Below are 15,319 nucleotides of genomic sequence, written 5' to 3' on the forward strand. Positions count from 1 at the left end.
ATGTGAGCCAGGAATGGAGGAAGGGGTGGGGAATCTGATAGTACAGGGCAGATCGGGTTGATAGTAGGGACATTCCAGGAAAAGAATATGAAAAGGGTTAGATACTGAACCAGATCTGTGAGACATTTAGTACAATGTGAAGCGACTTCATACCAATCTAAGGGCTGAGGGGTAGGGCTCTGGAGTTTGTTGGGTTGTTTGGTTCTGTATTTGTTTGTTTGGGTATGCCAGAACTCCACAGTTAGTTTTTAGGCAGAATTGCTAGTGGCAAAAGAGAACATGTGTTAAGAAGGGTTCCTGGTATCATATCTCTTATCAACTGAGATCAAGCACAACATTTATTTGATGTCTAATGTATTTCATACAAATTTTGCATTCTACCCATTAGGTATTTTTTATATTAATCAATATCTTCAAGTTAATATAAAATATTGGTGCTTCTCTAAAATGTTTAGGTAGAACTGATGGTACAAAAAGATGTGCAAAGTTACCCACACACACAAACCCCTACCCACCCAGCAAGGTTATATTCATAACTTTGAATGAGTCTCATCCATTAACTTGAAAGATGACCTCTGGCTGTAGAAACCAAGAGGGCGTTTTAAAGAGGGAAGCAGAGTGATATCTGTTTTTAGGAATACAAGTTTGGATCCATGATAGAAGATGAAGCACTATCACACTGAAAGTTTTAGATTTACATGCTTTGCTTAAAAGTATATTACATTACCTTCAGTTAAAACTTTTGGTATATTTATTCCTCCCTTCCAACTAGTGTTTTTGAAATCTTAAATCATACTGTTATAATAAGTATCCCATTATAAACCACCTCTAATCTGTTTTTGACATGTAAAATTAGCAAAAATAAATCAAAAGGGATTGACAAATAATCAACACAACATTCTAGGATTAGTGGTGATCATTGCACAACTTTGTGAAATACTAAAAAACACTATTTGTACACTTTAAAAAGGTAAATTTTATATGTGAATTATAAAATTGCATGCCAATAAAAAATCTTTTAAAAAGAATAGCGAAAGCACTATACACATTGTCAAAATATACTTTATAACTAACCACTGATTTCGCTGATAACCCACCTCTAGTATATATAATTCTCAGTTATTCAGCTATTCTAAATAAAAGGAGATTGTTGTACTTTTAAAGCCTTATCTTATGTGCCAAAATCTTTTTTGAAATATGTCTTTCAAATTGAGCAACCTAATGATACAAATTTTTAAAGGAACACAATGAAGTATACAGTATCTAATGCATGACTGCAAAACTTAAGAGAAGATGGGTAATTTAATGGGGCGCCTGGGTGGCTCAGTAGGTTAATTAAGCATCTGACCTCAGCTCAGGTCATGATCTCATGGTCTGTGAGTTCGAGCCCCGTATTGGGCTCTGTGATGACAGCTCAGAACCTGGAGCCTGCTTCAAATTCTATGTCTCCCTCTCTCTCTGCCCCTCCCCTGCTAATGTTCTCTCTCTCTCTCTTTCTCTCTCTCTCTCTCTCTCTCTCTCCTTTCTCTCTCTCAAAAATACATAAACATTAAAAAAAAATTTTTTTAAAGATGAGTAATTTCAAACAAACATAAAGTGTCTGCAGAGATTTCCTAAGACAGAAAGGCCAAACTTTCATGAAACAGAAATTTGTCTTAAAGCAAAATAACTGCAAAGAAAGAGGCAACAAAACCACATGGAAAATTTATTTTCTATTAATGAGGTGTAATTGTACCATATGTGCACCAACTGTTCACAAACAACCTAATAAAAAGCCATGGATGAACAAAGTTCCAGGCAAAAAGACTTGAAATGTGAAAAGCCAATTCTTTTCTTTTTTTTTATTCTAGTTCATTATTTTAGCTTGAGGTCCTTAGAACTGTTAAAATAATACATATGTTTTCATCTTCAAGGAGAAACTTCCTTTCCATTTTCTTTATTGGGAGGTAAACTTACCAAATGTTATTCCATTTGTAAGTCTTTTAAGTGACATTATCAAGTACCTTTATGACAAGAAATTGGTATTTCTGATTTTAATCCTTATATTTTTATTTTGGCAAGAAGTATTATCTTCCTTTTGCAGGTAGAAAACTGAGGTGGTACAGCCACTTATTAGATTCTTGATATCCCCACTTCATCTCAGATATACTTCTTTCTCAGAAGAAAAACCAGCTTGAAGTCTGACTGCATATGGGACAGTTAGATTTTAACCAAAAATTGTATTTGAGTTCAACAAATAGTACTGGCACAACTGGACATAACTTTTACAAAAATAACTGAAATGGATCACAGATCTACATGTAAAATATAAAGTTATAAAACTTTAAAGCATAAGATATATGATGAATAAGTTCTGGGATGTAATGTATAGTATGGTGACTATATTTAACAATACTGTATAATGTGAAATTTGCTAAGAGAGTAGATCTTAAACGTTATCACTCCAAAAATAAAGGTAATTATGTGAGCTGACAGAGGTGTTAACCCAACCTTACCATGGTAATCATTTCACAATACATTTGTGTATCAAATCTTTGTCCTTGTACACCTTAAACTTACACAATGTTGTATGTCAATTATATTTCAATAAAGCGGAAAAAATTTAAAGCATAAGAAATATTTACACCATACATAAAAATTAATTCCAAATGGACCACCAGCCTAAATTATAAGAGTTAAGACTATAAAACTCTTAAAACATTGGGGTAATTTTGTGACTCTGGGTCAGGCAGTGGATTCCTAGATACAACACCAAAAGCACACAAATGAACAAAAAAAAAAAAAGATAAATTGGATTTCAGTGGAATTAAAAACCTTTGTGCTACAAATGACACCATCAAGAAAGTGAAAAGACAACCCAAAGAATGTCAGAAAATATTGGTAAATCATCTATCTGATAAGAGATTTACCTCCAGAGGATATAAAGAACTCTTACAACTCAACAATAAAAAAATAATTAACTCAATTTTGAAATGGGCAAAGGATCCAAATAGATATTACTCTGAAAAAAATATATATATGTATAAAATGTGCACATGTGTATATATATGTGTCTGTGTGCATGTGTATATGTGTGTGTGGGTGTATATATATTTTCCCATTAGAGAAATGCTAATTAAAATCACAAGGAAATATCACTACATACTTATCAGATAAGCTAAAGTAAAAACAAAAAAACAGTGATAATACTAATTCTGGCGAGGATTCAAGAATGCAGAGAAACTGGATCGCTCATACTTTGCTTATAGAAATGTAAAATTCTACAGCCATTCTAGGAAGGAGTATGGCTGCTTATAAAACTAAATGTGTCTCTTATAAGACCTAGCAATTGCACTCTTGAGCATTTATCTTGCATACAAGAAAACTGACATCCACACAAACAAAAAGCTGTACACAAATGTTTATAACAGCTTTAAAAGTATTAGCCAAAATCTGACAACAATCCAAATGTCCTTGCAGTGGGTGAATGGTTAATCAAACCATAGTACATCCATACCAAAGAATAGTTCTCAACATTAAAAAGGAATGAACTGTTGATACATACAACTTGGATGGATCTCAAAGGAATCAGGTGGAGTGAAAAAAAAAAGCCAATTTCAAAAGCTCACATATGCAATTACCTCAGTTAATAAAAAAAAAAAAAAACCCTGCACATCAGATTTATGTATTTTCATAAACATCTCTGTGAAATAGGACAGGTACCTAGAGCCTAGGGGATTAGCTGTTCTTTGTCCTCCTGTGGTAAATGACTAAGACTTAGTCTAGGCGCAGAATGTTTGCCCCAAAAAAAGAAACATACTGCCTGATTCCATTTATATAGTATTCCTGAAATGGCCGAAGATGGAGAACAGATTAGTGATTGTCAGGAGTTAGGGAAGGAGAGTGGTGGTTAGGGCTAAAAGGGTAACACAAAGGAGCCTTGTGTTGATAAAGCTGTGCTGTATCTTGACTGTGATGTGATCACATGAATCTATACATGTGATAAAACTGCACAGGACCACACACACATACATATACACACTCACACGGGTACATGTGAAACCAGTGAAATCTAAATAAGCACTGTGAATAGTGGTTGTATTGTTGTACTACAGTCATGCAAGATGCCACTCCCGGGGAAAAATGAGTGAAGGGTGTGTAGGATATCTCTATTATTTCTTACAAACGCATGTGAATCTATAATTATCTCAAAATTTAAAAAAATAATAATAATAATCCAGTTTAAAGACCCAAATAGATAGATGATGAAAAACAGACAAAAGTTTTTACAATGGCAGATCTGAGTACACAAAAGGATATTTTCAGATACATGACAATTGTTTTTATATGTTTGTTGCTATGTGATTATGGCATACATTTTACTGAGCCTGACCCTCAGAATTCTAGCAGTGATGACCAGTATAGGTATCTGTGACTGCAAAGCAGAAACTGACACAAAGTGTATGTCAATGGAGGCTGTGAGGTGAGACTCTGTTGAGATCAAATCCCAAATTCTAAGACCTCATAACTACAAAAAAGAATAATGGTAATGCTGGACTAAATAATTACAAACAAAATCTTAACCTTTTTAATTAGAAAGTCAAAGTGCTTTATAGTACATTAAAAACTGAGGATAAAATATTCTATCTTAAGAGTACTGGTCAAATGGTAACACATTTATGGAATATTTAAAATGTTTACATACCATCATAATTGGTTTTGTTTCCATGGGGACACTGGAAACACTCAGGTCATAAAAGCACACTGAATACCTTGGCAGAAACTGTTGGTTAGCCATCAAAATTTCATCTTCCCCTCTTCCATGTAAAGACCAGCCAGGGAAGAGACTACATTTCCCAGCCTCCACTTCAGCCAGGTATGGTGCTGTGACTAAGTTTTGGCCAATGGAATGAAAGTATAAGTATCACATGATAGTGTCTTAGCATGTTCCTTGAAAGACTCCTTTGATCACTAAGGATTTTTTCTTTTTTCTTTCTCCTAGCTCAAGATCCTAGGCTCTGAACACATCCACATCTTCTAGGATGGTAGAAAAGGAAATAAAATACAGGGGAAAAAATGGTGGAGCTGAAAAAGAAGTCAAACCCACCCAAATCCCACCACCAACAATAATAATAGCTACTGTTTTACTGAGTGCCTAGTATTGCTCTAAGTTATCTATTTTTGTCTTCATAACAACCCTGTAAGTATTATTCTCCATTTCAAAGATGAAGCAGCTAAGGCTCAGAGAGGATAAAGGCCTGGAATCTGAGGTGACACAACCATCAATCTCCCTTTATGCCCACAGACTCTCTCCACATCCTCTACTCTGTATCTCAGCAGGTCTCAGAAGGTCTCTAAGCTGAGATACCCTTAAAAGTCTATGTGTGTTTTTATCCATTTTCTGTCACTGTGAGTTTCCAAATAAATTCCACTTATATATAGAGAAAAGAACCTGCTGTGAATTCTACCCAAGGAACTTAGAAAATGATGTGTAATCATAGTAATACACTCAGGTCACCCAGTTTGAATGGCAGAGGGGGGGCGCTGACACCAGGTTTCTCTGGCTCCAAAACATGTATACTATGATCTGTTCCCCTGTATCACAATTGCTACCAATGTGGTCACTGTCATTTAGAACTTAATTTTAGGGGACACCTGGGTAGCCCATTTGGTTAAGTGTCTGACTCTTGATTTCAGTTCAGGTCATCATTTCACGATACGTGAAATGGATTCCTGCATTGCGCTCTGCTCTGACAGCTCGAAGCCCACTTAGGATTCTCTCTCCTCTTCTCTCTGCCCCTCCGCCTTGCGAGTGCGCGCGCTCTCTCTCTCTCTCTCTCTCTCTCTCTCTCTCAAAATAAAAATAAGCAGGGGCACCTGGGTGGCTCAGTCGGTTGAGCGGCCGACTTTGGCTCAGGTCATGATCTCACAGCTCGTGGGTTTGAACCCTGCATCGGGCTCTGTGCTGACGGGTCGGAGCCTGGAGCCTGCATCAGATTCTGTGTCTCCCCTCTCTCTCTGCCCCTAACCCACTCACATTCTGTCTCTGTCTCTCTCAAAAATAAATAAACATTAAAAAATAAATAAATAAATAAATAAATAAATAAATAAATAAATAAATAAAAATAAACATTACAAAAAGAACTTAATTTTAAATATTTAAAAGTCTAACTTCTACCAATGGCTCATATTTCAAAAAAAATTTTAATCCTGTTTCAATAATTTGTGAGGTATGAAATAGGAGGACTAGGAATAAAAAAATTTTTTTAAGAATTATTACCCAATATTTGGAGAAATTCCTTTATAAGTATCACTTTTTATAGTGGAAGCCAAAAAATACTCTGGAAAAAAGGAAGGAAGAGGAATCTAAATATTCTTAGCTCTGAGTTATATGCCTTTTGAGTCTGAAAGAGCCAGACAAATATTTAAGCAGAGAAGAAAAAACACATATACTTTCAGTCAAATGCTGAGTTAGAAGTAGGCCACATCTCATTTTTCTATCCCAAAGTGCTTAATTTAGAATCAGATTTTAAAAACAATCCTCCACAGGCCAGGTTTGGCCCTTCCAGTTGGCACCTGGACATCAAACTCTTATGACAATCTGGAACAACTGAAAATAGCTTTGGGCATTCAAACTATCATGCAGTAAGGAAGGTCAAATTTGAATTAATGTATTTTAAGACTGAAAAAAAAAAAAGGTTTTATACAGGGCTTAAAAGAGAACAGGAAAAATAAAGGGAAGAATGAAAATGAAACAGCTAACCCAACTTATATTCCCATCAGAAACGAAGACAGAAATGCTCACACTTCTCTTCACCACTGTCTTCCATCGTAAGGCAGCTCAGTTCAGAGCTGTGCACTGTTTCTACTCTAACTACAAAGCCATGTCTTGCATTTTCTGCTTCTTTTTATTCAGGAACCTTTACTATTTATTCATTTTCTACAGAATAAAGTCCTAATTCCTTTGCCTGGTGTTCAAAGCCCTTTCCAATTTGAATTCAACCTACCTCTCCAGTTTTATTTTCCATTATTCACCTTCATGAGTCCTCTATTAGAGCCAAATAGATCCACTCACTGCTGAAAAGGCAGACACATTCTGGCTTAGCTGCCTTTGGTACCGCCACCAGCATCCTGCCTAATCTTCTCCACCTGGCTGAATCCTTTCTGTCCCCAGGGACCAGCTCAAGGCCCAGCTCCTGCAGGAGTGCTCCCCAACTACCTCAGGAGGCAGAAAACATCTCTCTCCTGTGAAATACTATACCAGTTATGTAATATTCTAAACCACTCATTTGGGACTCATCATAAACTCTCTCAATCTAATATTTATTTATCTTAATTCTATGTCTTACCTCCTCAAGTAGATCTTAAGTTCCCTGAGGGAAAGAACTTCAGTCTTCTTTATCCCTATATTTTACATAACACCTAATCAGGAATAAGCTAATGTTATGTGACCTTCAGCTAATAGGATTTTAAAGCACTCATGCAAGCATGCTAAGCAAATTGCTATTTATAAGTCAAAGGGAGGAATATATATCACCAGAAAACTTCAATACTTCATTGTTTGCACATTTCATAACATAATACAATAGTTCCTATAATCTCTTTTATCAAAATAAAACTACAGAAGTCCTGATGTGTTATCAAGCCAGGAAAAGTGTAACTACTGAAGACAAAGTTATTTTTGCACCTGCTGAAAAAGCAGCAATAAGTTTAATCGCATCAAGTAGGTTTCTCTGCTTGACTCCACATAAAATATGACTGTGCTGCACCCTGCAGTCTATGGAAGAAAAGGATTGTAAGAAAGCCTATTCAAAGACTAATCAATGTTTGGGCAGGAAATAATTTTCCTGCTGTTTTAAAAATACTAATCAATTTTCCTCTCAATATTGTCATTACACACTAAGAATACACAATTGAGTTGTACCTGCAATCACCATTTCATATTTGGAAATAGAGTTCTGCAATCACTTTCCTCATTTGAGAATTAAAGAAAATAATGTATCCATAAAACTATATTACTCTATAAGCTGATCTCTGATTTTCTGAAAATAATCTTTATTTGGCTAACCATCATGTTCATTGAGTCCTAGCTGTGAGAATATGGCTGAGTTCTAAGATAGGTCTTAAGAAGCAAATTCCCAACCTCTTTTTTAAGACGTGAACTATCAGGAGAAGAAACATACTAATAAAGGAAGTCTTGGACTCCGGGAATTCCAGGTTGACTCATAATATGATCCAAATTGCAAAATCCAGATTGCCAAGTTCCATTTCTGCCCAGGTCAATGCTGGGACAATTCCAGGTTCAAATAGCTAGTAAGCAAACACTCCAGAACACTCAGGTAGATCTTATGGAACCCGATGCAAACTGTGATTCAACAAAAATTCTGAAAACTGATTAGATACATCTTTTCCCCCAGGAGAATTCCAGAAATACCTCAATTTCAGCGCAATCTTAAGGCCACGCTTTGCAAATATTTCATGATGTTTTCCAAAGGCACTGGTTGCCAAAGGAAACATTTTAAAGGAGCCATTAGCAAATGAAGTTGGGAAACACTACTTACAATGTATTTCTACTGGAGATCACTGGCTAGATAAAATGTTTTAGAAAAGTGCTCTTAAAAAGAAATCAATTTTTTAAAAAAGAAATCAATTTACCTTCACTTGAGCCAGCACCTCTCAAACATCTGAAATCCTTGTAAGACTTCCATGGGGCTATCCCACTTTACCCCATGATTTTTATGTACTATATATCGTGTCTCTATCACTAAAGAAATTCAAATAGGAAAGTTGCATACATTTAAGGTATATTTTAGGTGTCACTTAAGGAAAGGCCCCCCAGAGGGTCTCCCAAAGTGGCATTCATTATTTTGGCAAATTTGCCATAGTATAAGGTCTGGCCCTGAGCTGTGCAAGTTCAAAATTGAGTTTGTCAGCATATCAAAGAGATTCTACATTTCACTGGAAGATCCACAGTACTATAGTCATAACACACAACACATAACACAACACCAGAATGTCAATTGATTAGATTATAATTAACAATAAGTAGCTATAAAAACACCTATATTCTAAATTGTAGAACGCATTCATTCTCTCCCTCTGGTAGATTCACTTGGGAGGCAAATCATATTCAGAAGGTGAGCACAGAATCGGGGGGAAATGGTTAGATGAATTGCATTTTTAATGGCATCAGACTAATGGACACATTAGGCTAATGTGTCCATCTCATAATATCTTCTTTTAACAATAAACCATAACAGTAATGGACAAAAGATTGGTCTGGGGGGTTGAGAAGCTTGTATTCCTCCTTAATCGCTAGCAGCCCTAAAACTCCTCGGTCCATTCCTGAAAATGACCAGTTGCTGTCATTTCAATCTTACCTGAAGAGTGGGAAAAAATGTACTAGAGAGCTAGCTGGCTTCTTATGATCTATGTCATATTATCTAAAACAATGAGTTTGTTATACAAACACAGCTCAAAATAGGTCCCCGTAAACCAATATCCCTTGTAACCCCTAAGCCCCTCCAATATAGAAAATCTGGGGGCACCTGGTGACTCAGCTGGTTGAGCATCTGACTCTTGATTTCTGCTCCGGTCATGATCTCATAGTCCATGGGATCAAGCTCTGAATCCTTGAGGAGCCTGCTTGGGATCCTCTCTCTCTCTCTCTCTCTCTCTCTCTCTGACCCTCCCCCACTCAGGCTCACACTTGCTCTCTCTCTCTCTCAAAATAAATAAAATAAACTTTAAAAAAAAAAGAAAGAAAAGAGAAGGCAAAAGAAAAGAAAAGAAAAAAGAAAAGAAAGAGAATCTAGAGCTTATTCTGTACCATAATCCTCAACATCCACTGGCAGCTCTCTTCCTAACCCCATCTCTGTATTAGGGATGTCTTCACCAAAGATACCAAAATTAGGTCCATTGTCCATTAGATCCATAGATCCCTCCCCTAAAATATTAATTTAGTCACTTTCCATGTTTACCTATAGAAAATAAGTTGTTTAAGAACGTCTGCTTAGGGGCACCTGGGTGGCTCAGTCGGTTAAGCATCTGACTTTGGCTCAGATCATGATCTCATGGTTCATGGGTTCGAGCCCCACATCAGGCTCTGCGCTGACAGCTCAGAGTCTGAAGTCTGCTTTGTGGATTCTATCTCCCTCTCTCTCTGCCCCTGCCCAGCTCATACTTTGTCTCTCTCTCTCAAAAATAAATAAAACATTAAAATAAATAAATAAATATAAAAAAATAAAAATGTCTGCTTAAAGACTGAAATGAATTCAATTACACATGTTTTATTTAGTCCACACAGCACATTTCTTTTTTTTAATTGGAAACCGTCACAGCTAAAAAATCCACATTTCTAGCTCCTAAAGAACCAGAGGGTTCAGCCACTCTGGACAATGACATGGCTGAACATCAAGTGGCAAATACAGGCTGAAGCAGAATACAGACCATTCCCCTCGTGCCCACCCCCCTGCCGACCACTCCCTGTTGTTTTAGAGCCGCTCTTGGCAGGCATTTCCATTTGCCAGCCCCCGCTTGATCCACCATAACTTGACTCTGCAAGGTAATTCACAGAGAACAACTTACTGCACAATGTTTTCCAGTGCTTAAGGAGTTTAAGGCACAAAAAATCCTTGTTGGATCTCTTAACCTATGAGCCACGGTCAATCAGAAGAGACCCATCAGGTAAGACCTGAAACCTCCTTTTCACAACTCATTTCTAGTTTTCACTCTTCCATTTCTACCCCATGAACCTAAACTTTGAATAAAGTCTTCTATAAATATCTCCCTACCCTAACCCAAGAACTGGCTACATTTCTAGGGCCCAGTGCAAAATAAAAATGTAGGTCCCTTTTTCAAAAATTATTAAGACTTTTAAGATGATGAGAGCAGAACATTAAATCGAGCACAGGGCCTTTCTAAATGTGGAAACCTGTACAACCACAGAGGTCACATGACTGTGAAGCCAGCCCTACCTACCCCCTTTTTTTTTTTTTTTAATTTTTTTTTTTTAACGTTTATTTATTTTTGAGACAGAGAGAGAGCACGAACGGGGGGGGGGTCAGAGAGAGAGGGAGACACAGAATCTGAAACAGGCTCCAGGCTCTGAGCAGTCAGCCCAGAGCCGGACGCGGGGCTCGAACTCACATACCGCGAGATCGTGACCTGAGCCAAAGTCGGACGCTTAACCGACTGAGCCACCCAGGCGCCCCTACCCCCTTTCTTTTAAACTCACTCTCCAATCTGTTTTTCTGGATTCCAAGGGTCCTGCCCTAGGCTTGACAAGCTGAATCTGATCTCATTTGCTTCTGACTCTGTTTTACCTTCCCACAATAAGAACAAGAATTCCTTTCCCTGGCACAGACATTACCCTTCTTTTTTTTTCAACGTTTTTTATTTATTTTTGGGACAGAGAGAGACAGAGCATGAACGGGGGAGGGGCAGAGAGAGAGGGAGACACAGAATCGGAAACAGGCTCCAGGCTCCAAGCCATCAGCCCAGAGCCCGACGCGGGGCTTGAACTCACGGACCTCGAGATCGTGACCTGGCTGAAGTCGGACGCTTAACCGACTGCGCCACCCAGGCGCCCCAGACATTACCCTTCTTGACAAGATATACAGCATAGCATTTATATCTATATGGTCGCATGACCCTAGTGCTACTGAGTGAAACAAGAATCATAAAAAAGATGTGCAAATATTCAAGGCCCAAAAAGGAATGTCATTTTGTTCAACTTCCTTCTTTACATGCACAATTTACCTTGACAATAACAGGGGCTTGAAATCAAGCAAACTTACTTGTCTGTCTCCTATAAACTCATGTTTCCATTTTTTTAAATCACTCATATAACGTATACACTTAAAATAGTATCATTTTTATTTATCTTTTTTATTCCTCCCTTCTTTCACCATTCAACCAATAAACCCAGATAGTCTTAAATTTTTCCAAAGCATAGTACATATACATGGTTTTACTATGTGTAGGAAGGTTTTAGATGGCACAAGGTGCTTTATTATATTAAAGTGAATAGAAAACAATATAATGAAACATAATAAACAATATAAAATATATAATAAACAAACATATATAATAAACAAATATAATGAAGAATATAATAGGGCTGCCTGCGTTGCTCAATCAGTTAAGCGTCTGACTCTTGATTTCAGCTCAGGTCATGATCTCGCTGTTCACGGGATCAAGCCCCATGTCAGGCTCTGTGCTGACAGCATGGAGCCTGCTTGGGATTCTCCCCCCCGCCCCCTGGTCCTCTCCTGCTCGAGCTGTCTCTCTCTCTCTCTCTCTCTCTCTCTCTCAAAAGAAATAAACATTTTTTAAAAAGAATATAATAATATCAACCTGTGAGTTCAAAGTTATTACATTTTTAAAATGTATTTAAATAAAATAAAGTGCATTATTTTAATGAAAAATATTAAAGAAATAACAACAGGGGTGGCACCTAGAAAGGAAAAATATCAAAGTGGAACTCAAATAATTTAATGCAGAAAATATGCTTTAGATTATAAGGCAAGAGAACTCTGATTCTTAAGATAAAATAAGCTTTTGTGTTTTTTTACCTCCACTGTAGTTAATATCTTTTTAGGAAGAGAAGTGGAGGGGTGCCTGGGTGGCTCAGTTGGTTAAGTTTCAGACTTTGGTTCAGGTCATGCTCTCATGGTTCATGGGTTCAAGCCCACATCAGGCTCTACGCTGAGAGCTCAGAGCTCAGAGCCTGGAGTCTGCTTCGCATTCTGTGTCTCCCTCCCTCTCTGCCCCTCTCCTGCTCTCTCTCTCTCTCTCTCTCTCTCTCTCTCTCTCTCTCTCTCAAAAATAAATAAACATTAAAAAGAATTTAATAGAGAGAGAAGTAGAATATCAATTTGCATTAAGAGAACAATTTTTAGGGCTCCTACAGTCCTTATCAAATGAGAGTGATAAAGATCCACTGAGAGGCCAAAAGGATACCAACCAATCAAAGGAACCTAAAAATGTTTGGAATGTACATGGTAATAACCAAGACTGCTCAGCTGACTAAAGGAGTTCCTTTAGAAAGCATAGAAGCCTCCACCCTGCTAAATGACTATCCATGTACAAAGCAGATGCTACATGGACTGAGATGAGGGAGGAGAGTGAAATGTAACAGTGACATTGGAGTTCCAGTGTTGGCCCTCCCATGGGTGAATCATGTGACCCTCAGTGCTATGGACGGATATTTGTGTCTGCCCCAAAATTTGTATCTAAAGCCCCAGTCTCCAACGTGATGGTATTGGGCAGTGAAGTCTTTGGGAGGCAATTAGTGTTAGATGAGGTCATGAGGGTGAAGTCCCTATGATGGGATTAGTGCTGTTGTAAGACAAGGAGGAGACCAGAGCCTTCTCTCTCTCTTTCTCTCTTTCTCTCTCTCTGTCTCTGTCTCTCTGTCTCTCTCTCTCTCTCCCACCACCCCATATGAGGATACAGCAAGAAGACAGTCATTTGCAAACCAGGAAGAGAGCCCTCCCTCTCCAGACAACAAATCTGCTGGCACCTTGATCTAGGACTTCCTATCTTCTAGAACTGTGAGAAATATTTGTTGCTTAGCCATCCAGTCTAAGGTATCTTGTGGCAGCAGCCTAAACTGACTAAAACATTACATGACTCATTTAGCTTCTCTGCATCTCCTGATCACAGATACCAAATTTTAGAGTTAAAAAACCTCACTTGAGCCCCCATATTTTACAAATTATGAAAATCAGGTTAAATGACTCTCTCAAAGGCACACATCTTCTTGCTAGAGAGCTACAAGATCAGAACTACAGGAGAAGGCTCCTGAGTCTCCTGGCCAGCATTCCATGCCTCTCTCAGGCTGTCTCCTCCTGCTGGAATGCCCTTCCACGTCACCCCTTCTGTGTCTCTCTGAACTCCATTATATCTCAAGACCCAGTTCAATGGCATATCTGGAAAGCACTGCCTGGTCTGAGCTCCCCCACCCAACAAGGCAGAGTTCAGATTGTTCTCCGCCATCCCCATAATCCACAGCAGTGCATCCATTCAGAGAGTAAAACACGTCCCCACATTGTACTCTGGTTAGTGAACTTTGCATTCCTTTTCCCCATATACTGTGAATTCTTTGAGTAAAAGGAAGTCTTACTCATCTTTATACTTCTAATGTTCCAAAATGCCTGCTGCATAAAAGGTATGTAATAAGTAAATATAAATTTACACATAATTTATAATGAAAACATGATATTCCAAACTGCAATCAGTGTAAGAACGAGTTATAGGACAATATAAAACTATCATTAGCTACATAAATATTGCTTGTAGAACAATCTGGGATATCTGCCCCAGCACCATTTTCCAGTTGGAAATCACTAGGAGTTGAAGAGACTGCCAGCACTGGTCTTAAACATGTCAGGCATTGTGCTGGGTGCTTTGGACTTAATCTTCATAACAATCTGTGAGTAAGTACCATTATATCCATTTTGCTGATAAGAAAGCCAAATTTCAGAGAGCTTAAGCTTCATTAAGATAACATAGGTGGCATATAAGAAGGAGCTGGGGCTCAAATCTAGATTTCTTATGCCTCTGCTCATTGCTTCACATGGATCCTGAGCTTCTCACACACAGCCTGTCTGACCCTAGAAGGTAGCCTAGGATTATTTAGCTGAAAAATCCAAAACACTAAATCAGTCCCATGAACTAGCAATGCAGAAGAGCCTAGCCACCTGCCTCTCATCCTCTCTATACCCATCTTTGTATAACAGGGGTCATGCTAGCTGGCTGAGATTAACTCAGAAGAGTACTTAAAACATAATGTCTTAGTTATATAATTCTGAGCTGTTTAAGCTTAATTCCACTCAAATTACAGAATGATACTGAGTATCACAAAGGATTGCTGACTAAAAGAAAATATATACAAGCAAAGCCTCTGTTGCCATCAACTCATATTCAAAACATACCTAATACTTCCTCCTTACCCCCAACTCATCACTGATTTTTATTAAAAAGTTAACTCAGACCACACATAGGTTGATTTTTAATCATGTGGCCGGTAATGAAAAACTCGGGTTCTCCCTGGTAACATATGAAACATGTTTAAACAAGTGCATTCCAATGCATCCAACATTAAACCCTCTTGGGTGCTGTCCAAGGTAGGTGGAGGCTATAGCTGGTACTGTTCAACTGAATTCCAACCCCAACACCCAACATAGTTCCTGGCATAGAACAGGAATTTGGAAAATGTTGTGTTGATTTATAATCTGTGCTCAAGTGGGCAATTAGAAAGCTTCTTTAAATAGTTCTTAAATACTCTTAAATCTACTACTGCTGAAATCTTATGCACACTTACAAATAGCAGACT

The 15,319-nt window shown here is 37.9% G+C and overlaps 1 protein-coding gene and 1 long non-coding RNA gene across 2 annotated transcripts in view; one reads left to right on the top strand and one right to left on the bottom strand.

Annotated features, from left to right (window-relative positions):
• PPM1L (protein phosphatase, Mg2+/Mn2+ dependent 1L) overlaps positions 1 to 15,319 on the bottom strand; it is a 289,314-nt gene that overhangs the window by 205,418 nt on the left and 68,577 nt on the right. The gene's annotated exons all lie outside the window — the stretch shown is intronic.
• Positions 4,715 to 5,131, top strand: LOC109262079 (uncharacterized). Its single transcript, XR_002077625.2, has 2 exons — positions 4,715 to 4,855; positions 4,982 to 5,131. It is a non-coding gene; the product is annotated as an uncharacterized LOC109262079 (long non-coding RNA).

The sequence above is a fragment of the Panthera pardus genome, unplaced genomic scaffold, assembly GCF_024362965.1.
Source record: "Panthera pardus isolate Hobbes unplaced genomic scaffold, ASM2436296v1 HiC_scaffold_16, whole genome shotgun sequence".
Classification (NCBI taxonomy): domain Eukaryota; kingdom Metazoa; phylum Chordata; class Mammalia; order Carnivora; family Felidae; genus Panthera; species Panthera pardus.